The sequence below is a fragment of the Dermacentor andersoni genome, chromosome 9 (genome assembly GCF_023375885.2).
Source record: "Dermacentor andersoni chromosome 9, qqDerAnde1_hic_scaffold, whole genome shotgun sequence".
In the NCBI taxonomy this organism is placed as follows: Eukaryota; Metazoa; Arthropoda; class Arachnida; order Ixodida; family Ixodidae; genus Dermacentor; species Dermacentor andersoni.
Genome location: NC_092822.1, coordinates 97093902 through 97118116, shown reverse-complemented (window position 1 = coordinate 97118116; position 24215 = coordinate 97093902). Strand labels below are relative to the sequence as shown.

The 24215-nt window shown below is 44.8% G+C and overlaps 1 protein-coding gene across 7 annotated transcripts in view; it reads right to left on the bottom strand.

Annotated features, from left to right (window-relative positions):
* The window catches only part of LOC129384144 (uncharacterized), a 285323-nt gene that overhangs the window by 175203 nt on the left and 85905 nt on the right, over positions 1-24215 (bottom strand). For all 7 annotated transcript variants that reach the window (XM_072284254.1, XM_072284258.1, XM_072284255.1 and 4 more), the window contains exon 7: positions 19903-19985. The gene's annotated coding sequence lies outside the window, so the exon portion shown is untranslated. The remainder of the gene's footprint in view (positions 1-19902; positions 19986-24215) is intronic.

Here is a 24215-nt window from a genome sequence, read left to right as displayed (position 1 = left end):
ATTTATTCTCCTAACACGCTAACTGCTGGAAGGCACCTAGTTCAGTTTGCTGAAGCACAACAGAGACCCTTCAAGCTGCGCCACGACAAATTAGTGATCTGATGTACAGCTTACACACACGACCATAGTTCCGATAAAGTAGTAGCTCGATCACCGGGTTCCAAGCATCCGACCGTCCCAATAACCGTCCACCCCAAGAATCACCTTTCATTTCTTTACACCAATATTCGCAGTATTCTTCCCAAACATGATGCCCTCCAAAGCCTGCTTAGTACAATGTCATCGAACATCGCCCTTCTTAGTGAAACTTGGCTTAACCCATCCATTAAAATGCGGAAATTCTTTCAGATTTCCCAATTTTTCTATATTTTGACGTGACAGAACCCATAAAAGGGGTGACGGTGTGCCGATATGTGCACACGAAAGTCTTCAGTGTGCTGAAATAACAGTAACAACAGCCTTAGAAATTGTCTTTGTGATAAGCAACGCTTCCTGCCCAACTGTTATTGGTTCCTGCTATCATCCACCTGACGCAGACCGCTCTTTCGTAGCTGTCTCATTCATTCATTCATTTATTCATTCATTCATTCATTTATCCAAAGTTCTTTGTACAGGATGAATTTCCTGGTCAATCTAATCACGCAGTGCTTGTAAAATGACCAGGCAGTTGGTGAAACAACATATTAAATTAATATTACAACAATTAATAAATTCTCTCGCATATATACACTGAACACCGTCCAGTGCATGAAACAAAAAATAAAAAGCATTTTGAGTTCCTGTTTTTTCATTACACAATGTTGTCAAGAACTCGACAATCATTTGAAATTTACAACTCACATATCCTTATTAACCCGTAAAACAGCATATGGTATCAGAATACTAATCAAAGTCCGCCCCTATTTTCCTATACGTATATTAATTTCACTCTACTACGCATTTATTCACAGCCACATCTCTTACTGCAGTTCTTGGGGTAATGCTTATGCAACTCACTTGGCAACCCTGCAACACACACAAAACCAAGCTTTGAGAATAATCAGTTACAGCCATTTTTCATGTAGTGCTCTGCCATTACTCCTCACATATAATATTTTGTCCGTAGTGGATTTAAATAAATGTTGTCTTAGTGTCCTGACGTATAAATTTTGTCGAGGAGAATTACCAATTTCGTTGATATCAAAAGACCAAACCCCCCATTTCACTGGCACTCGATTTTCACACCATAATAACTACCTCCTACCGAAACCAAGGACTAACTACGGCAAACTTACTGCGAACTTTTTGGCAACATCAATATGGAATTCACTACCACCCCCCCATTAAATCATCTCCTTCCATTCATTTATTTAAGAGGAAAATTTGTCACCATTTCTTGGGAAAGTGATTGTGTTGTATATTTTTTTTTACGCTTCTGTATGTTGAATAATACTCCTTGGATCTGCTTTTCGTGTTTATAATTTATTGTTATTACTATGACTCGACTTTGTTTGTTTGCTTAATACTTTCTGTTCCTAGGATTGCTATTGCTGTTGTTAACCACATTAAGTATACTTTTTCTATGTATTTATTGTTGGAGGTCCCTCCCCAGTCTTTGACTATGGGACCTCCTAGAGTTACTTTTTCTGTAAACATTTCAAACGCATAAAAAAAAACATCAAAGACAAAACAAAGTCAAAACATCAAAGCGATACATAAATACACCAGTCACTTACAGAACTACAACTCAATTCTTCAAACTGCTGACTTCAAAATTATACACAGGTATCAAAGCATGAACATAAACAAAAGTTGAAAACAAAGCCGGTAAACAATTCCAATCAATCAACTGGCTCTACCTACTAAGTGTTTATTGAGCTGGCAGACCATTTTCTGATTGCTTTATTCATTTTTCATTTCGTGTTTATTGTACATAATTCATCACTCAATTGATTAAATACTGCAGGGACATAGTAGTTCCGGTTCTTCTTACATAGTGAATGCAGACACGTGGTTTCACATACCTCTCAGTTTGTCGCAATATCACGTTCTTTTTTTACGGCACCCCTGAATTATTTGCTGAAGTAGTGATTCTTAAAAACTGCATAATTAAATAGTTCTTTCACTGGTAGTATACCCAGGGCTTGGTGTTTTTCCCTTGTACCTGCGCTAACGCTGTGCCATAGGTTATGCGCTTGAGTATTTTACGAATTACACGATTAATTTTTTGTTTTTTTGTTTTCAGAGCAAGTGCCGTATAATGTAATGCCATACATAAGTAAAGATTCAGCTAGCGCCTTAAATACAGTAAGCTTTACTTTAAATGGAGCTCTACCTCGAAGGTGATACATCATGGCAGCAATTGATCTTAGCTTTTTACATGTGTGTTTAACGTGACTATTCCAATGAAGACATTGATCGAAAAGTACACCTAAATACTTTACAGTTGATTCGAGTGGCAAAGGTAGGCAATGGCATGAATTACAGTCTGATGAATGCAAAAAAATCCTCTCATTAATTTTGATAGCCTTGTGGGGATTTTTAAAATAAATTAGCTTTGTTATTCCTTTATTTACGAAAATACAATTTTCCTGAAACCAATCACGTAATTTAAAAATATCTCTCTGTAGTTGTTGGAACCCTGTATCAATGTTGGCAACATTATAGTAATCGCAGTGTCGTCCGTTTACTGGAAAATTTTAGAATGTAATGGTGGAAGGCTGAGGTCTGTAACATAAATGTTAAAAAGCAGGGGTCCTAAAGTACTCCATATTTTAGTGGCTCCAAACTACTATATGTTTCTCCTAACCTAACACACTGAAATCTGTCAGCAAAATAACTTGAAAAAAACTTGAAGTGTCCCCGAAAGCCCAGACATTGCAACTTTTTTATAATATTATGGTCTATGGTATCGAAAGCTTTTGGTAAATCTAACATTAAAGCCAGGACCACTCGGTTATTTTCTATCGAACTGTTGATGTAATCTGAAAGCTCATCTAACAAGGAAGTTCTATTTTTATTCTGCGTGAAGCCAAATTGCGCATTATTGTTCAATGAAAATCAATCACAGAATGACAGCAGCACGGATGCTACATGCTTTTCCATTATGTGGGCAAGCGCTGAAAGGATAGAAATCCGTCTGTAGTTTCCGTAGTTAATCTTTTTTCCGTTTTTGTATATTGGCCTAACAACAGAGATTTTCATTCCTTTCAATATATCTCCAGTTTGAAATATTCCTTTTGTATTTTTAACAATACGTCTTTTAGTCCGTTAAAATTACTACGGAGGTCTCGATTACGAATCTTATCAAAACCTCGGTGGCTTCCACTCCTTCAAACCCTTGATGATATTCCATAATTCGACTTCAAATATTTCTGGCAGAAAAGCTGTGTTCGCGCATTCGCCCAGTATTTGTTGCTGTGGGGAAGTTCTTTTTTATCACGTCTTCAACGCATGCGTGTTTCGATTGGCCCATCAGGTCATTTACCAAGGCCTACGCTTTCTTTACATCGTTTTTATTTAACGAGAATTCTCGTGACAGGTATCTTCGTTTCACAAGTCGCAATTTCGCTGTCACAAGATTTCTTAGTGAACAGTATTCTGCTCTTTTCGTAACATCGTGCGGTTCTTTCTTGCTTTTCTGCCATGCTTTGTCCTTAAGGTAGCACAATTCAATGATAACTGGCGTGATCCATTAACTGTCAGGCTTTCTCTTCTTCACCTTTACTATCAGTGGAATCCTCGTAAATCCTATTGAAAGTTTCAATAAGACTACTGTACATGGTTAAGTGATCAAGCGATAAGAGTGCACTCCAGTTTGTATTATTAATTTTTATGTCAACTTTTGCATTATCGATAATAGTTCTTGTAAGCAAAGCCTTTTCTTTCTTTATTGGTTTTTCAAACATAACTGCTAACAGGACAAAATTATGGTCAGCCAGTTTGTGCTTAACTACTCCGGATGTATACCGCTGGTTGGTTAATCGAAGGATGATGTGGTCAATGAACGATTTGGAAATTTTTGAGCCCAAGTATTCCTCTTTTATGTACTCATTTATTGCATTGTATAACCCATGTTCAGCTAGCAAATTAAGGTAATCAGTTACAGTCTTTTGAGACTCTTGGCAGATATCTATATTTATGTCGCCTACTAAAACCAGGTGTTTCTCGTTCATATACTTATTTAGTAAAAGCTGCAGTTCCTCGATATATTTAGTAGGCGAATACAGGAGGTATTCAGAGACCTGGATCGGGAAGAATTGGGGATAAAAGTTAATGGAGAATACCTTAGTAACTTGCGATTCGCTGATGATATTGGCTTGCTTAGTAACTCAGGGGACCAATTGCAATGCATGCTCCCTGACCTAGACAGGCAAAGCAGAAGAGTGGGTCTAAAAATTAATCTGCAGAAAACTAAAGTAATGTTTAACAGTCTCGGAATAGAACAGCAATTTACAATAGGTAGCGAGGCACTGGAAGTGGTAAAGGAATACATCTACTTAGAGCAGGTAGTGATGGCGGATCCGGATCATGAGACGGAAATAATCAGAAGAATAAGAATGGGCTGGGGTGCGTTTGGCAGGCATTCTCAGATCATGAACAGTAGGTTGCCATTATCCCTCAAGAGAAAAGTGTATAATAGCTGTGTCTTGCCAGTACTGTCCCTGGTGGACGACGCAACGAGCTATGGAAAGAAGAATGATGGGTGTAACGTTAAGGGATAAGAAAAGAGCAGATTGGGTGAGGGAACACATGCGAGTTAATGACATCTTAGTTGAAATCAAGAAAAAGAAATGGGCATGGGCAGGACATGTAATGAGGAGGGAAGATAATCGATGGTCATTAAGGGTTACGGACTGGATTCCAAGGGAAGGGAAGTGCAGCAGGGGGCGGCAGAAAGTTAGGTGGGCGGATGAGATTAAAAAGTTTGCAGGGACGACATGGCCACAATTAGTACATGACCAGGGTTGTTGGAGAAGTATGGGAGAGGCCTTTGCCCTGCAGTGGGAGTAACCAGGCTGATGATGATGCGATAATACACAGAGTGTACGTGGTGTCCCCTTTACTAATCGACAAGTTGAGCAGCTCAGCATTATCAAATTTTACCTCAATACTGTATGAAAACCAGCTACCTTTCACAAACACCAAAACACCTCCACCTTTCCTATTTTCCCGACATAGGGCATGTTGTGAGTAGCCTCTGAGGCATTACAAAGTTAACATTTCCGCTGTAATGTTGATTTCAGACAGCGCAATGACATCTACATCAGGCACTGTTTGTAAATATGCACACAAGTGATCCCAATTTTTCTGCAGGCTACAAATGTTCACATGTAGTAATTTTAGCTCTTCATGCAGTGTTTCTTCCTATGTTTCAAGGATATGCTTATCCCATTCGCTGAAGCATTCAAATGACCCCATTAGTTTATTTTTGCAAGATCAGCCACGCTATTGACACTAATTACATTAGAACCCTCTTCCTTCCTGACCAACGCCTTGCCGTTCTTCGTCCAGACAAATTTGTACCTTTTTTCTTTCGCCAGCTGTCGAGTCTGCCAAAACAAGTGTCCTTGAACTTTGGTCAGATTATCATTCAGGAATATTTTCTCAGCCCTGAGAGTATTCTTTTTGGATATCCAGAGGTCTTTGGATGCTTGGTCGGTGACTCTGACAATAATTGGAGTGATTTTGCCTTGACGCTGTTTCAACGTGTGCACTGCTTCCAAGGAATGTCGTTCTGGCGTCGGAATGTCAAGTTTATTGCTAAGTTTCACAAAGACCTGGAATAGGCCTTCCTTTGGTGATTCGGGAATGTCATGAATGTCAATATTTTTCCAGCGCGAGTACAGCTCTGCAACATCAATGCTAGCTCTTATGCGAGCAATTTCAGCATCCTTTTCAGTCAGCCGTTTCTCAAGTTCTTCAGTTTTTGCCTTTAGTTTACAGATCTGTTTCCTGGGAGCCAATTTTGGCAAGGAGTTCATCATACTTTTTTGACAGCAGTTCCATGAAGCTCTCTATTGATTTCGTCGTTAGGTTTTGCTTGTCAACTTTCTTATCAACACTACCTAACTTGCACAAAACAATGGCTAATTTCTGATACAATCTTTCAACTTTCTGAGCCGCAGCATTTGGCTGCTGAGGCTCCTTGTTGCTTTCAGGGTTTTGGTCGCTTGCATTGCTGCTGTCTGAATCCGAAGAGTCAGCTTCCTCATCTGCGCATGACTGACATTTCCAAATGTCAATGTCACCTTGTTTCATACCTTTGAATCTTTTTTTCTGAATGCCTGAGCACTTGCCCAGATGGTAACAATGTTTACAGCGAAAACATGACAAAAACTGCTCTTTGCCAAAGTTCTTCTGGCATGCAAAACACTCTCGTTCCGCCATAACTTCTTCGAAAGTGCTAGAACACTACAATACTAAAGTAATTCAACACAGCAGTCAGTCCAGTGGAGCATGAAGTTCAGGCGAGTGTGTCTCATTGAGGCACAAGTTTCTTACCTATAACAAAGAAAGCACGGTCAGAGCTCGGTGTTCGCAACCACTTGCTTTTTGTGATGAGCAAAATAAGCCTATACCTGATCAGGGGCAGAAACCCAGAGGCTTAGGAAAAGGGTTCTACTTAAATTGAGGACGACGCAACAAGCTATGGAAAGAATGACGAGTGTAACGTTAAGGGATAAGAAGAAAGCAGAGTGGGTGAGGGAAGAAACGCGAGTTTATGACATCTTCGTCGAAATAGAGAAAAAGAAATGGGCATGGGCAGGACATGTAATGAGGAGGGAAGATAACCCATGGGTCATTAAGGGTTACGGACTGGATTCCAAGAGAAGGGAAGCGTAGCAGGGGGCGGCAGAAAGTTGGGTGGGCAGATGAGATTAAGAAGTTCGCAGTGACGACATGGCCACAATTAGCAAGTGACTTGGGTAGTTGGAGAAGTATGGGAGAGGCCTTTGCCCTGCAGTGGGCGTAGCCAGGCTGCTGATGATGATCATGAAACCGCCGAAGTATCTAATCATCTATTTACCTCTGCAGTTACTAATGAACCCAAAGGTGAACTTCTTCAATTCTCACATTCAAATTACCATACTATGCCCGCAATCACCTTTAGTTCTGATGGCATCAGGAAATGTATTGATTCCTTGAAGCTGTCATCTTCACCTGGCATCGATGGTATTAATTCCAGTCTTCAAAAATACTAAATATATAACCATCTAGATCTTATGTCATATTTTTCAGCAGTCTTTGTAATCAGGAATGGTGCCGGATGACTGGAAAGTAGGTAAGGTTATACCAGTCCCAAAAAAGGTCCATCATTATGCAGTAGTTACCACCCAATTTCTCTAACCAGTGTCTGTTCTAAATTAATAGAACATGTAATTTACTCACACATTACTACATTCCTAACGTCTGTAAATTTCTTCTCCCCTAAACAACATGGCTTCCGCAAACGGCTATCTTGTGATAGCCAATTAGCTCTCATAAGCTCTAACCTTCATCAAAACATTCCAGTTGATGCCTTTTAGATTTCGAAAAGGCGTTTGACACGTTTCGCACTGACGGCTTCTCCTAAAACTTTCTTGCTTGCACATTAATCCTCTTGTTTTAGACTGGATACGTAATTTCTTAAGTAACAGACAGCAGTTTATGTATGCTAACAACCACTACTCCTCTAAAAGCTCCGTTCTTTCCAGAGTACCCCAAGGCGCAGTCCTTGGCCTCCTTCACTTCTTTACATAAACTAACGATTTACCCACTGAGCTTTCTTCGAAAGTTCGCCTCTTTTCTGACGATTGTGTCATATATCGCCGAATTACTACCGCACATTTCAAGATAAAGTTCATATAGCTACCCTCATCGAACGTGCAGTATTCAGAGTTCGGCTGCCTCGAAGTCGTCGTGTCAGCTCAACGATATCTTTGTGCTACCCGTGCTCGGCAACAGCTTCTAGAGAAATGATGTGTATATTGCTCATGATTGCGAATATGCGGTGCCTGCTCCTAGCCATATTCTTTCACCAAACGCAACAACAATCACCAATCCAAAAGCTCACGTCTGCCCCTGAACCAAGCTGCAGATAATCTGTGATTACTGAACGTGGAATGGAAACTGTTGACATTCAACCTTAGCGCTAGTCTGGTTCGTCTATTGCAGTGCGTTTTCTCTCACACACACATTAATAAGCAAAAAAAAAACTGCAGATTCAGTGCACGTGTTGAAATCTATACGAAGTGAAGCTTTTGTCAAGTGGTCAATTAAATGATGTTAAAGTAACTGCGATATATACAATTGTCTTATTTTCAACAATCCAACATGTCATCTTTTGCAAGGATTCTTTATGCACCGCATAGGTCACCATCTTAATATCACGTAATGCTTATGCGCTACACTGTTCCCGAACTATAGCAAAATGCAAACAGCAGTTGGTGTAGATGCACACTGTGAGACAACACCGTGACATTCGTTGAGGGAGGGATGGTGCGAGGTACATGCCGATGAATGAATGACATGTGCTTATGTATTTAACTATATATTTCGCAGGCTGCAAGGTTGGAGAACTAAGTGAGGGGGAATATAATAAAAAGGTAATTACAAATGGAACAATGGTACAACATTATATATATACAATACTGAACAAGCAGTAACAGAAAAAATTATTGCCCATGCTCCCCGTACAGATGGTAAACTGGCGAAGCTGAAATGTGCGGCTCCACTGTTCATCATTCAGTTAATTACGACAGCTTATTAAAGTCTTTCTCAAGTATTGGTTATGTCTGTTTCTTAATTAGGTTATGGACACGTTTGGCTTGGGTTTGTCAAATTATTTATTTGAAATGCTGCAGATCACGCTTTGCATAATCACCATCATGAAGGGTGCAATGAGTGGTTCAATGTGTTAAACCAGCGAGCCCATCAAAGTATTTGAATTATGTTACACATTTGAGTTTTGTAATGCGTTAATCATAGTATTTATGACTCGGTTATGCACTGTAGTTACCAAGTCACACACTGGGGCTGCACATCTCATTCAATTAAATACAGGGACACAATTTTGAACCTATCGGGAAGTCGGAGAGAGATTGCAGCGAGAGGAACATCAGTATATTGGTGTAGCCAATGGCCCACTACACCTTTGCTGCGAGATAATTATGACATCATGATCTTGTCTTAACCCCGTCCCCCTTTGTGTCCCTTCCCTGCAATATAACGTAGATAAATGCATATGTTTTCAATGCATAAACATTACTATATCTACCCAACAAGAAATTTCTCTGTCCCTCATGCAATACGAATGCAATGGCTCACACCCCTAAACTAGGGTTTTTGTGGTTGGACGACGAGTGTTTCGCCTAGGCACATACAGCTTCACTGTAAAAAGAATAAACACCTTTCTGCTAGAGACCAAGCCGATCATGAGGCGTACTAACAAATGAAAGTTTATTGAATATGTCGAGTAAATGCTGGTTGACAAGCAATAAATCGAAGTTAAGCAAAAACTGATGTGTGTCCACACAGGTCCCAACAGGAAATGCATCCATCTCTGAAAGTGTAACAGAGGCCATGCTGACACAAGATTCTCCCAGTGTCTGCATCTACAGCTTCCATAACTTCTCTAGGCCGCCACTCTCCACAGAATGCTAGCTTCTTCCTCTACAATGCATTCTCGACATCTAAGCGTGCATTGTAGAGGAAGAAGCTAGCATTCTGTGCAGATCGAGTGCCTAGAGAAATGATGGAAGCTGTAGATCTAAAAATGCTGGGAGAATGTCAGCATGGCCTCCGTTAGAAATGGATGCATTTGGATGGCGGAAGCCCCGCAGTGTTTACAGCCCCTTTTGTGTGTGTGCGACATTAGAGGGACCCTTTCCTCGAACTGTCAAGCTCTGCAGGAGAACTTCCGCGAACCAGCAACGCGCAAAAGAGAAGGACAAGCGTCTACAATTCCTGGACCTGAGGCTTGGTATAACCGGAGGCGGGACGCCCTTTTCCTTGCAGCGGCTTGGTATCTACGGGGGCGGGACGCCCATCGGCAAACCAGACTCTGTGCCTGTCACGTGACGTTGACGGGAGCAAGATCCCTACAACGACTGTAGAGAGCCTATTTAAGGGGCTCCGAAATGTACTTTTCAAGACTCCATTCTCTTATCTTTCACCGATCTTTGAATAAACCGCGCAGGTTTCGCACTAGAAATCGTCTCGTCTTTGCGTGGTCGCCATGGTCTTCCGGACGCCTGCAGCCCGCCGACAACGCCACGCTACCCAATAGTAACGTCGGTCGAGCTTCGATAAACAGGCGTCGCTACAACTCGGCAGCAGTACGATACGCTACCCTGGAGTACGCAACACATGTCAAAAGAGCCTCCCTGACGGCTATGTGTGGTTGGGTGTTTTCGCGTGGGCTTGTGTATGTGTGCAAATGCGGAATTTCGCTGGACGGCGACGTGCTTCGGGACAGTAGCACCAATGACGATGTCAGCACTGATCAGGAATAATAGTCCAGTGACCATGCCAGCTACTAAAATTTTCTTTGTGGAATGCGCCCACGGGTTTTTTTTTTTTTTCGCCAGACGCGATATGGGGGTCGAACTTACAATCGTGTAAATACAGTAAGGCATGGCATGGTTAGCCTTGGTTAATCTTGATTGCAAGTCCAGGTTAGTCTGGTTGTCTAGCCAGTCGTTCGGCACGCTGTTCGTCTGTTTCCTGGGCGCTTCGTATCTTTTTCATCTCGTTCCGATTTCGATTCCAAGCCTCCTCTTGTTTATCAGAATTGCCATCCATACTGCCGCCTCAACTGTGGTTGCGCCACCCGCGAGCTCTCCTTTTCAATCCTCCGACATGTTATCAGGCATGCGACGCAGCTGGTGAAGTGAGCGCAACGAGACGAGGAACGCGGTGTGACGTCATGTGCCTCCTCGGAGCCCGGCCACGGCGAAATCTCAAGTTCGCAGCCAGTAAAGCTTTCGCTTTAAAACCGTTGCATCGCCTTGCTTTGCACAGGCAGTCTCATGGGGCTTACGCTGCTCGCAATACAGTTTTCGGAAACTGGGACGCGTTGCATAACACGCGGGGCGCTTTCAATCGCTGCGCGCTCTCGCTGCAACGGTAGAAAACCGTTGCATCTGCTCAGCCTTCTTCCTTACTGCAGCCATATCTGTGATCCTTCCTAGTTTCTTTGGTTCGCCGTGACCCTGACAGGGGCCATAAATGGCGCTGCTCCGTACAAATAAGTCGAATATAAGGTTTTGCCCTTCCTTTTCGATGCTTACCTCGTAATAATTTTGATGGGCCGAGCAGTGGCAGCTATGGCTGCCGTTCGCCGCCACCGTAGAGTTCTAACTATGGCCGCCACTGTACCCAGGCACGACCTTGGTACCCAGGGGCGGTGATGCCAGCTCAGGTCAACGTTTTATCCCTAAAATGAACCCCACAAAATCCCTAGATTAAAGAAAAATCCCTAGATTTTCATTGTTTACTTGTTAATGTGGCAATTTCTGCTTTAACAAAGTCTCAGCGCAGTTCACTCTTTGTTCCATTTGTTATACATTTTATCAGAGATAAATAAATGCGTATTAGCCGCATCTGTAGCTTTTTTCTTAATTTTTTGTAGAGTTATCATGCATAGAGGGTCGACAGATGGCACCACCAGATAGAGGGGGAGTCAGCAACCTCTTTATCTGAAGTGAACTTCGTGCAGACGACTCCCGTTTCACCGCACCGCCTTTCGAGCTGCTCCTTCAGCAGGCTCATCTTCACGCGCAAAGAACCCATGCAGCCCTTTAAAAAAATAATGGTCCCAAGTTGAAAGAGCTGGACATTGTCTGCTAAGCCCGTCATCGCATCAAGGTGTCTTATTCAGACAACATTAACAGTCTTTTTATGATGCGCACAGAAAAGCGAACATGTTGGACTTCGTTAAAATCCCCTTCTCGCCTCAAATAGAACACTCAGAAGCGGTGAAATAGCGTACCTCACCGCACAGTTCTTTATTTATCAAAGTCTCAATCAAAGATTGTCAAACAGTAGTTGGAGCGACTAAGAAATGACATCACGAGAAACTGACATCCCCAAAATTGTAATCTTGCTAGTTATAGCGCAGTGATTAAGATGGAAAGTTGATAATTACAAAATCAGAAAAATGGTTCCTTAAAACTGAGAATATATATGGTGTTTTGGTTGGGCAGCACGTTGCAACGAAGTGGCCTAGCATACGTGGAAAATGCTTTTCTTTAAAAAAAAAAACGCTGCACAGTAGCACTTTCTCCCATAACAAAAACACGTACGACGCAAATGACACTGTATGCAAACATAACGTAAACGCGCGTGCAGTGTCGATGTTGACGCGTTAAGATAGGTTTCTTAGCACTCTAGAATTATTATATGGCACACAAACAAGGAATTAATTGACGCGCCCACACAATCTTAAGCTCTTAATCATCGTACATATCTTTGTTCATCCTCTTCAAGTGAGAAGGAGTGATCTTGAAGCTGTAACAGCAGCTGTCCATCAAGGTTCTTTTTGCGTGCAGCAAACTACTGCACAACGCATCTGTCGACAATCTGTTTCCTTGCTTTGTTTTCAGCAGGTTGACTTGCGAAAATACGCGTTCGACAGCAGCGCTGGAGTGCGGTAGGCACAAAAGGTTCTTCATAAAACTTGACAGCAGGGGGTACTCTTGTGATCCGTCTCCTTTTTTCATTTGAGACACTTTGTGCCAGAACTGGCTCGCAGTCAAGTCAACGTGGTCGCTCAGCTCCATGTTGCGAAGAAGTCGCCATTCCCTGTCCAGTTCGTTCACTTCATTTTCACGATCAGGGGAAAGGAGACCGCAAGCGACGCGATTGATGGTACTGTCTTTCCCAGGACAACTTTCGGGTCTATGACTCGAAGGCTTTTCATCTGTTCACTTTTTAGGGGGAACCGCAGGTAGATCTGGTGAGCTGCTTCAATAAAAAACACTAAACACCACAGCCGAAAGTTGTGAACCTGATTATCGTTTAAGCCGTGCGTGTTACCGGCTAGTGCGGCAGTTGGCTTTGCTCCGAGGTAAATTTCTTCCAATGGCAGGAACTTGGCTGGGTCTTTGTACCGCACATCGGACAACGGCGTGGCCTCCAGGGAGTCTCGCTTGATGTAGCATTCCAGTATGCATTTCAGCATGGCCGAAACCTTTTCATGGAGCAAGTGAATTCTGGTTTCTTCCGACTGCATTTCCTTATTTAGGTTAGTGGAAAAAGGCAGGACGTACTCAAGAAACTCGAGGTAGAGTTTCGTTGACGGGTCAGTCAGTTTTTCCAAAATGGCTTCTGCAGCAAGCAGGCGGTCGACAGTGGCTGCTTTCTTGAAAAACAAAATCAGGGCAGGCATCTGCTCAAGCTAGCGTGTCACAACAACTTGGAGAGACAGCCACCTTGTTTGGCTTGGGTGCAAGAGCTTGTGCGGTTTCACCTCTGCCAGCTTCTGGAATTCTTGGAAGACAGATGTCTGCTTCGGCGACAAAAAGCAATTGAAAACGTCGCGTGCCAGATCTTCAACTCCTCTTGGAATTGTTTTACACGCATACGAGGCGCACAGATGGAACGAACGGCAAACGCACTTCATGATGAAGAGGCCTGGAATTTCTGCTTGTAGCAGCGACGCGACGGAATGATGTGCACTCATCATTACGTTCGCTCCGTCGGCCGCAAAACCAATCAAATTTTTGTCGTACGGAATTTCTGCAGCACTGAACACCGCCTTTAAGCTAGTGCAGAGAGAGCTGGCAGTCGCATCACTGACTGGTACTAAGTCCAAAAACGCATCCATTATGCCGCCGTCGGCGTTCATTACCCGGGCGACAAGTGACAGATACTTCACCGTAGCCTTGTCAGTGGATTCGTCCACCACAAGGGAGAACTGTGTGCGCAGAAGCTCACAGAGCTCTTCGCGACTCTCCTCTCCAAGCACATTCTTTATGATTGCAGCGCACTTTGTCCGGCGGCAACTTAAGTTCTTTGCAATCTGAGAGTCGTCACACGACGCCTCGACAACACCAACTAAATGCCCCATGGCATTAAAAGGTAGATTGTGTTCCGTGACAAACGCGGCAAGTCTGATTTCAGCTTCTTTGACCGATTTGTCTACTTGAGTTTACCCATTTATTGAAGGCATGGATGTCAGCGCGCGGGTCGATGGCAAGCTTCCAGCGCTTTTCTTGTTCATGGAGCTTGCAAGGTGGCGGTCGACTTCTGATTTTCCACCTTTACAATCGGATCTGCATGCTTTGCAGGAAAAGTACAAGGGCCCTCTTTTACTGGCCGACAACCACCCTCTGTACTTCGGATCCGCTTCCCATTTGGTCAAATATTTTTGGTCGTACGCTTTCGCTTTCTTTTTGCTTGGCTCACCATCATCAAAGTCTCCTGGTCCAGAAGTTGCCATCTGACATGCGACACGTTTGAACAGTGAAGGTACGCGGTGAGCGTAAACGTAGCGCGTGTTGATGATGACACTACAAGTCAAAATTCAACTTTCTTTCGTAGAGCAGCAGTCACTCGCAGCGCCGGAGATCACGCGCACGATTAAACAGTTTATATGGTTTAAACAGTCATATGGTTTCGTTTTACCCCACTGTGCAGCAGCCGATTATTTCGCGTTGCAGAACTGCTGTCGCCATCTATCGGCTTGTCAGAACACCAAAAATAGATGAGCAGTAACTAGCATTTTTCATAGTATTTTCTGTTTGGAAGGCAACGTAATCAGATACGCCTGCCTTGAGGCCGCTTAAAGTAACAATTATACGGCTTCTTAAAATCCCTAGATTTCACAAAAAGATGCTAGAACCCTAAAGCAAAACAAAAATCTCTAGATCTAGGCATAAATCCCTAGGGTTGGCATCACTGCCCAGGGGCCAGATTCCACTTCGGTTCCGTCTCCGAACCGTTCCTTTTCGGAGTTACGTCACAATCACCACAGCGAAGAACGCGAGGAGAAAGAAGGGGATGCGAACGGCCAATCGGCAAGCGCCCGACCTCGCGGGAGCCCGGCCCACGACTGCCTGGCTTTTTCGGCGGCCGTACACTAAAGGATAGGTTGTTTTAAAAAGAAATCAAATATCACAAATAAATGGTAATACATATTATTTAATAAGAAGTCACAGTACGTGCAAGAGGGTGCAGTAAAGAACTATTTTGACGTTTCTTTTGATACATGTTTCTCTTTTCTGTCGGTAGATGATGTCGCATACGCGCGCGCGCGGTGCCATCTGGGAAAATGTGGGCTCTTTGGCGCGCGCGTTGAAGTTTCGTCTGCTCTTTGGTTCGGTTTCTGACACGAGCATTCGCAATGGCACAAGCAGCGACTCACCGGCCTCATGGCCCCCATGTTTCGCCGCGACAGCGTACTTTGCTTGTAGAGTTCATGGAGCAACACCCGTGGTTAGTGAAAGGTCATCTGTTTTGACGCCAGAAGTTACAAAAGCAAGCAAAGCGCGGTTGTGGCGTGAGCTCGCAGAGATATTAAATGCAGAGGGGCCAGCAACGAAAACAGCGGACCAGTGGCGGCAGTTCTGGAAGAAAGAAGTCTATAACTCCCGCCACGACGCAGCCGTCGTCGCCGCTGAACACAGGTGAGTGCAATGATCCAGAGTGCACGTTCGCTTTTGCGTAACAAGCGGCTCGTTTACGCCTTAGGGGTACCGGCGGCGGCCGTCTGTGCGGGCTGCGGGGCCGCATCCTCGATGTTGTCGGCCACTCGAGTGCAGTAGGTGTGTGTGACTGATTTTTCGAAGAGGTATGTTCGACATGAACTGCATATTTCCTAACAGAAGTAATTTCCAAAGTAAATGGAGGTGGTTGCAAATAATCGCGATCCTTAGACGAGTGACTACGGTTTAACTATTTGGTGAACTAATGGTATGCTTTCAGCGTTACTTTTCTCGGTCCATTTTAAGACGTTGGAAAAAAAAAACATCCGTTAGTTAGTAGTAATTTTCTGTTTACTGTGAATGCACCTTTGTTTGGAGCAGTAATAAACATATAGTCAGGTGCAATGTTCCCAATGCACTATAATTGAACACTGTATATATAAACAGCGCACATGCATTTTTGGGAGACTATACAGACCAACGTTGCAGGGTAATTATGCAGAGTCTAATTGATCCAGTTTGAGTTTTGCAAAAATTCAACTGCAAGCATTTTCAACATGTGTCGAGTGCCCATGTTAAGAAAGTATATTTTGTTCTAGACTGTAAAGGATGTTGACAAATGGCATGGACGCTGAGAGGTAATTTCGCCCCAGAAATGGGGGAGATCGCCATTTTCGGGCTTCGCCGAGAGTAAAACCAGCTGGGCGCTTTGGTAATGCGTCGGGAGGCGCTCTTTGGCGGCAGATAGCCCGCGGACGGAGGCGCCCTGCCTGGGACGGACCACGGGCAAAGCGTCATTAGGGCGTCAATGGGCATGCCTGGGGTACAAAGGGGCAACTTAAGCCAGAGGGATCGGTGACCCGATGCGCGGTCTCTTGAAATGCAGGCTGGCACCGGAGACAATCCATCTCTGCACTTAGCTTTATGGGCCCGCCGGTGGAGACGAACCATGCACGAGACGGCATGGTGAATCGATGCGTGCCCTTTGCGGCACGCAGTGCGCGATGGTTTTAATTAAGGTGCTAGGACGGGGCGACGCAGATGTTCGTTCCCCATAAGTGTTCTTCAAAGTGTTGGGAGACTTTCCCATACATGTCGCAGAGCAGGATGTTTGGGATGTTATTTATTTATTTGTCGTTTGGTGGTTCCTTTCTCTCTATCTCTCTGAACCTTCCAAGGAACGCAGGGAGAGGGTGAGAGAGAGTGTCCAATTAGTGAAAGCCCAGTTGACCCAATCAGGTCACTGGGGTGTCGTGATTTGCCGTGAGGGGATTTCGGAGGCGCAACTGAAGGGTTAAAACCTGGCTCCCGACCTCTCACGGGGGTTCCGGGCGCAGGAAAGGTGCTCTGCACTTTCGGCTCTGCCGGGTTATGGCGCCGGTCCCAGTGTAACCGAAGGGTCATGACGTACGAACGGTGTTATGCACTATCGGTTATGTTGAGTTGATACGTCAGACCCACTGTAGATAGCTGTCGATGTAAATATTGTGTACATAAAATATTTTCTCTAAATGCAAACGTGTACGGCGTCCCATCCCTGATGGAAGAGTAGAAACGACGACAGCTGAAGAAAAGTTGCTATATCAAGTAAGCTGGTTACGCCAGCTTGGAGCACTCTGTGCTACGAGAGTAGGAAGCTTGAGCTTGAGCAGGAAGGTCAATGGGAACAGGTAGGGGTAGGTCAAGTTGTACAACACCGGCGGAACAGTCAATCAGAGAAGAATGGGCGGACAAAAAGTCGAGTCCGAGGATCACATTGTGAGGGCAACGTTCAAGCACACTAAACAAAACGGACGTGTGGCGACCGGCGACACTGACACGAGCAGTACACATTCCAAACACAGCCGGAGTTCCACCATCGGCGACCTGGAGCAGTCGAGTCTGAGCAGGAGTAAGTACTTTTTTCAAGCGCGTTCGAAGCTCCGCACTCATGATGGAAATTTGGGCTCGTGTCGATGAGTGATGTAACGGGCAAATCGTCCACGTCCACGTCCAGAAGGTTCCTATTAGTAGGCAGGGTCAGCAGAGGAATTTCAGGCCGGGGTTCTAGAGCAGCGTCACCTCCATGAGCTGCCCCAGTTAGTTTCCCGTCGGAGAGTGGCGACGGTTAGCTGGGGATGGAAAGCGACGCAGCTGGGGCGAACGGGAGCAGCGACTATGAGGTGATGGCGAGCGGCTGGTCACGGTGGCTCGAGCGTTGTCAGGAGCGTCTTCAACCTCGGTGGAGAGTGATGGCGGGCGAGGATTCAGTGGGGAGCTGCGGTAGGCGGGAAAGCTTGGTCGAGAATGGCATGGACAGGAACTTCGACAGTGGCGAAAGATGTGGCCCACACGTCCACAGTAAAAGCAGATGGGTCTGTCGTCATGTGTGCGCCATTCGGCCGGGTTGCGATAGCTCGGATATGGACCGTATTGGCTTCGGTGAACAGAGGCAGACGCAGCAGACGAAGCAAAGTCAGGACGGCTGGCGGAGCAGATGGACGGAAGGCCCACATTGGCAAGTTCTTGGCGAATTACCGACTGAAAGAGACACAAGCGGCCCGGAATCGTCAAAGCACTGCGTCACTGGTGTGGCAGGAGACGCTTCTTCAATTTCTCGCCGAACGATACGTACGACGTTCTCGCAGGAGGTGGGCTCACGCGGTGGACAAGCGCCTTCGCACGTCGATAAAGCTGCGGTATTAGGTAGACGCGTAAACTGTTGAACTGCGGCGACTCTTCGCGTCTTCAAAGCGCCGACATTCGTTGATTTCATTGACCGTTGTTACGTTCTTGTAAACAATCAAGTTAAACGCGTCGTCCGCGATGCCTTTTAAAACCTGGCTGACCTTGTCTGCCTCTGCCATATTGTTATCCACTTTGTGGCAAAGGGCGAGGACGTCCTGGATGTACGCCACGTAAGATTCAGTGGACGTCTCTACACGGGTCCCAAGGTCCTTCTTCGCAGCACGTTGGCGGCCAACGGGCTTGCCGAACAAATCTCTAAGCTTCTGCTTGCACTGGTCCCAACTCGTAATCTCTTCTTCGTGTGTTTCGAACCAGACCCGTGCCGTTTTCTTCAGGTAGAATATTATATTGGCCAGCATAAGCGTGTTATCCCACCTGTTGTGTGCGCTGACCCGTTCGTAATTCTGCAACCAGTCATCGACGTCAACGTTGTCGATCCCGGAAAACATGCCAGGGTCGCGAGGCTGGGCCAGGATGACCGTCGGTGGCGACGACGGGGCCCTGGTTGAACTCTCTCCTTCGGATGACATGGCGGCCAGGTTATGTCCACTGTAGAGCTCCGTCTTGCGCAAGTGCTTACCCCGCACGGCCACCAACGATGTTACGAGAGGGAAGAAGCGTGCGTCTATTTACAGAGGGATTTTAATGGCTTAGCCAGCAAGCGTAGAGCAGCGATAATGCTACACTCTTCTTCGTCGTCTCCAAGGCCACCATCATCGTCCTCCTTTTCCCACATTACCGACTGTGGCAATGTATATATATATATATATATATATATATATATATATATATATATATATATTTATATATATATATATATATAGTTAGGTGGCACTGCATGAGGAAGAAGTATTTGGCAGTCATGAGTTAATTAGTACATTTGCAGATATTGAGGAGTAGCCGTGCAGACGCGAAGGTAACCGACATACTCTATGCCGTCTATGAACTAGCAGACGGCTACCCGGTCTCGTTGCTACTGGCATAAAACAAGACATTACGTACACAATGACATCCAACATTCCTCGTAAATTACAAGGCACCTTCAAAAGCGTTCGCACCGTTGGAGACGTATGACCACTTATTTTGCAAATTGGACAGCAGGGGTAAGACATCGTAACGAAGCGCGCAATCGGATGTTTTTTTCTTTCTTTTTTTTTTTTAAGAACACGCTCCTTGAATAAAGAGAGCGCTCATTCTTCGTCTCTTGTTTGCACCCAGTTGGCATGTTGACCGGCTGGCGCAAGACAATATGAGTCATAAATTCAGCCTTGAATCGCAGCATTTCTGGCCTTGCCCTGCCTACCACAATCCATAGCTGACAAGTGCCCTTAATCGCAGGCTTTCGAGAACATGAGCTGGAAAACAGTGAGTTGACCCAATGTGAGTAAAAAAGTTCAACGTTCAAGAAGCGCAGGAAAGTGTTCACTTTATTTCCAGCACCGTTATCAGCATTATTCGTGCTTCGCTGATACATCAGACGACCTCCTCTGCAAGCCCCATATAAGCTGTGATAAAGATTCGAAGGCCTTTCACGCAACTTGGACGCTGCGTAATTGTTTGTACTTACGGACTTGGGGGCTTCAGGCAGCGACAACCAGAGCGATGGCAAGGACAATGGTGCAAGTTGTCCATGCACCAAGCCGCACAATCCTTGAAAATAAAGACGGCAATGAACATTCTACAACCGGCTTCCACTGTAAGGATTGGTCGGCAGACCCTTTTTTGTCAACCTGAGCATATTAAGTAATACATACTAACGTCAGATGCCTTTTCAGTGCGCAGCATATCGTATTCTTTTTGCAAGGTGCAGGGATTGTTTTTTCAACAGTGTAAGTATACAAAAATTATTTTGGTTGCAAGAAAGTAATCTTTTGCAACGCATTATGAAGACATCCCTCACCCACATTGTACACACATCACGCTACCTGCCCTGTGGTAGCTAAGAGTGTGCACAATATAGAGCAGTTTTCTACATAAGACGGTCTATGGCAGATAGCGCTATATTAAACCACGTACAGGATGGAAGAATTGAACATTGATTCCACAAATTAAAATACGCATTCTACGAAAAACCCGAATTTCTTAAGGTTTTTAGAGGGTTAACTGCGTTCTATGGTATGTATTGAAAATACTAATTGTAGCCGGGGATTCCCCAAGGTATATTGATGGAAAACAAATTCGGATGATGGCACCGGTTTATACGCGCCGTCCAATCTTCCTGGTCCTACCTCCACTCTTTGTAAATGTGCCGTTTATTTCACTGAAGCGCCCTTGAATCCCTTGAAGTGGATACGCCTTGCGAGTTAAGCGGCTAGAACTTGTAAATTGAACTATTTCAACGGTAAAATAACAAGTTCAAGCTTATTTAATGCAGTGTCAATATTTATTCCCTAATTCTGTTTAAAAAGTATTACTGCTAGGTTGAACCACAGGGTGAACATCACCTTCCCTAACGCATTTTGATTTCTTGTGCAAGTAACTTCCGCCCATGAGTAATCTAACTCAAGAACTAGAAATGTGCCATCTGCCTAATAAATTCATTTCTACATCTGCAATAAGAATCCTGTATATGCTGTGGAACACGTTACCAAGTTCCCCGGAAGCTAAAGGCACAAGTGGTTGAATGACCAGCATTACCAAATAAATGGCCACGCAGATGCAATAAGTGCTTGCCGCTTTTTTGAATGCGAGTAATAACCCCTGTCACACAAGCACTCTTTTGAGCAAAAGGACTTGTCCCGAAAAAGAGATTTGCTCGCAGACACACCAGAGAGAGCGATCTTTGCTGGAAGCGGAGTGAACCCAGTAACGCTCATTTTCTTCGGGCCTGCGTAAGCAGGTCAAACGGGTCCTTTGTATTTGGAAAGATTGGATGCGCTTTATAGACGGTCACAAGGAAGAAGACGGGACAGGCGCAAACTAAGAACTGAGGTTTATTTGAGGGAAACACTTACATATCAGTTCATGCCAGTACAGGCAGCAGATAAGAGGAGAAAAACAAAATCAGAAAAACCAATGGCGTGGCTCAGCTATTCATATTTTGTAGAAAACGTGCCTCCCTATTGTAAAGTATGATCGATGTGTCACTGATGCATGCTTGTCCCTTCTGATATTTATGTGTTTCCATCGAATAAACCTCAGTTGTTTGTTTGCGCCTGTCCCAACTTCTTCCTTGAGACCGTCTACAAAGCGCATCCAATCTTTCCAAATGCAATGAACCAACTTGCCCAACAACGCATTCTACTAAACGGGTCCCGTAAAGCAGGTCGACCTCTCTCTAACCTACTACAATAAATATTTACTTTGACATTTCTTACCCTAGGGTTCGGAAATTTTCTTGAAAACACTGTAATGACATAGGTTTTGACTTTATATATAGAAGTACATCAGTTTATTTTGGCTGAGTTTATTTCGAACGCTAGCGCCACGCTTTCTGTATAGCGTGCTGAGAAGGAAACACTAAAATGAGATCGTCGGTGCCATGCGTCTGCTGCGCAACACCTATTCAAAAGAGAGTCTTTAAACTTGTTAAAAGACCGCTTGCTCAAAAGGGTTTGTGCGTGCTCGTGTGATAGAAGTTTAAAGCAAATAGCTCGCACACTTGGTTCCATAGAGTTTCATACAATAATTACTAGAGACAACCCTTGGCACGGCAGTCCTTGTACCACCATATGAATGATGGGATGTACATGGATTTGTCTGTTCTTGGTCCTTGTGGATTCGGACGTTTTTGTAGCTTTGTATACTACGCTACAGAAATCTTATATAGTTTCAGCGCAATCTATACTGTTCGAAGTGCAAAAGACGCCGCGAACAAGCACAATTACTATCAATTGCAACTCGCTCAAACGTCCGAGACAAGGCTGAATGTTTGACGATATGACAATTCAAGGAAAACTGTGGAAACTCCGCTGAAACACACCTTGACGAAAAAGGCTGTCTTAGAGAACATTGCACGAAATAATGAATAGACGCATGCATTATTCGCAGAAGTAACAAAACGCTACCCATATGAGTTCACTGATGCAGCTGAAGGCGGCTACACTGGCTTTGAATAAAGGGCCAAGAGATAGGTACGACCACCTCATGAGGGTAATAACTTTTAGCTGTCAAATTATTGCGCTACGCACTCACAGGCGAAACGATGCAATTTGAGCAATTCTCCATCAAGGAGGTTCTATGGTACGTAAACTTTGGAACCGCTAAGCTGCCGACTGGAAGTAATAAGCTGGCTGAGTTTACGGCATTTAACACCGGCCATCACGCGAGTCCCCCAATATAGCTTTAGCAGAAACTGTCCAAAGTGATTACCAGTAAATGGTGGATACCTTGGCTTTGTGATTCAAGGGATTGGAGTCGCAAAGTTCGTGCACCTTTACGTGACGCAGGATCGAGAGAGCACGGCGGACGCTTATTTTGCATGTCCATGACTGCGTGAGCAGAGGTGAAAGGCAACAATTACGTTATATCGGTGTTTCATTGCGCCAACTGGCAGTTCGCGTTCGCCGTTTGTGAACATCGGTCGCCGTGAGCAGTTCCTTGGTCGATAGTCGCAGTCGCTTGTGGACCCCACGTCACTTGCTGGTGTAAATTCCACCTTAGTGTTCGTTCCCGCTTATCGCGAGTTGCGTTGTTCACGCCACTATCCCTTCGTATGCAAAGGTCAGACTGTTACCGTGTCTTGCTGTTGGCACTGGTAGCTCTTCAAAATCAATTTTGCAGTGTTGCGACGCACAGTTGCGCACTCACATGGAACATTTAGTATTTCACGCGCGGAAAAATGAACCAATTAAACCATGCACTTACAATGACTGCATCCATGGGGCAATCTATGAGGAGTAATATTGTTACGTGTAGCTGATGCCCAATGCTATTTACAATTTATGTACTGGGGAGCTAACGGAGGCTAAAATGACGACGCTATATCAAGCGGGCACACACGTCTTCTTTCTCCTCAGTGCAGCCACACTGTGGCGTTTGTTCCGTATCATCGCCCCCGGCCGTAGAAGCACCTTCCCGGTGCTTAATCTACGCATCCGCGGTGAAAGGTGCGTGATATGGCTTTAGTCTCGCCACGTTAACGATGTCACTTGCAGCTGACGATGACGCTGAGAGGTTGGCGGGGATGATCTTATACGTGACATCGGTCACTTGTCGCCCCACACGGCGTGGACCAGTGTCTCTGATGCTCCTGTGAAGCCTCGAGAGGGGTACCGGCGAGCTAGCGCTCGTGGTGGGCGCGTGCGATCGCGGCGCGGGCGTATTCAGTGGTTGAACGTGCGGGCGAGGCAAGCAAAGTGTCCAACGGCAACGCAGGTTCTCGTTATTCATTAAAACTTCTTTCTGGGCGAGTTGGTGCATACTTGACATGAAAACTGTTTACAGCGCAAACACATGCAACCACAAGGTATAAGGGACAGGACACAAGCGCTGACTGTCTACTAACTTTTATTAACGGAAGACGGGTGCCTTATATAAGGGGAAAGGCAGAAGTGAAGGGGGAAGGGAGTGATACAATCGGGGAAAATGACGATGCGCATCGATGAACGAACGTGCCAGCAGTCAACGCATTCAGACGCGAAGAAACAAGAAAACGATAAAAGTAGACAAACACTAACAAAAACAAATGGCGAGGGATACTAAGATACAATGAAATCAGTAAGCAGCCGCTTCCAAAAAATGAAGCTCTGCCGCAAAAAGCGATACAGAAGGGGTGCTTACGCACTTGCTGCCATATTTGTGTATGTAGAACGCTTCCAAACTGACGCGCGCCGTCGCGTCGGCACTTCTGCCCGAAATTTAAGCAACTTAAAGGACAAGTATGCACATTTCGTGGCGCATGTAATTGGATGCACAGGATGCGAGGCTCGTTTGGGAGAG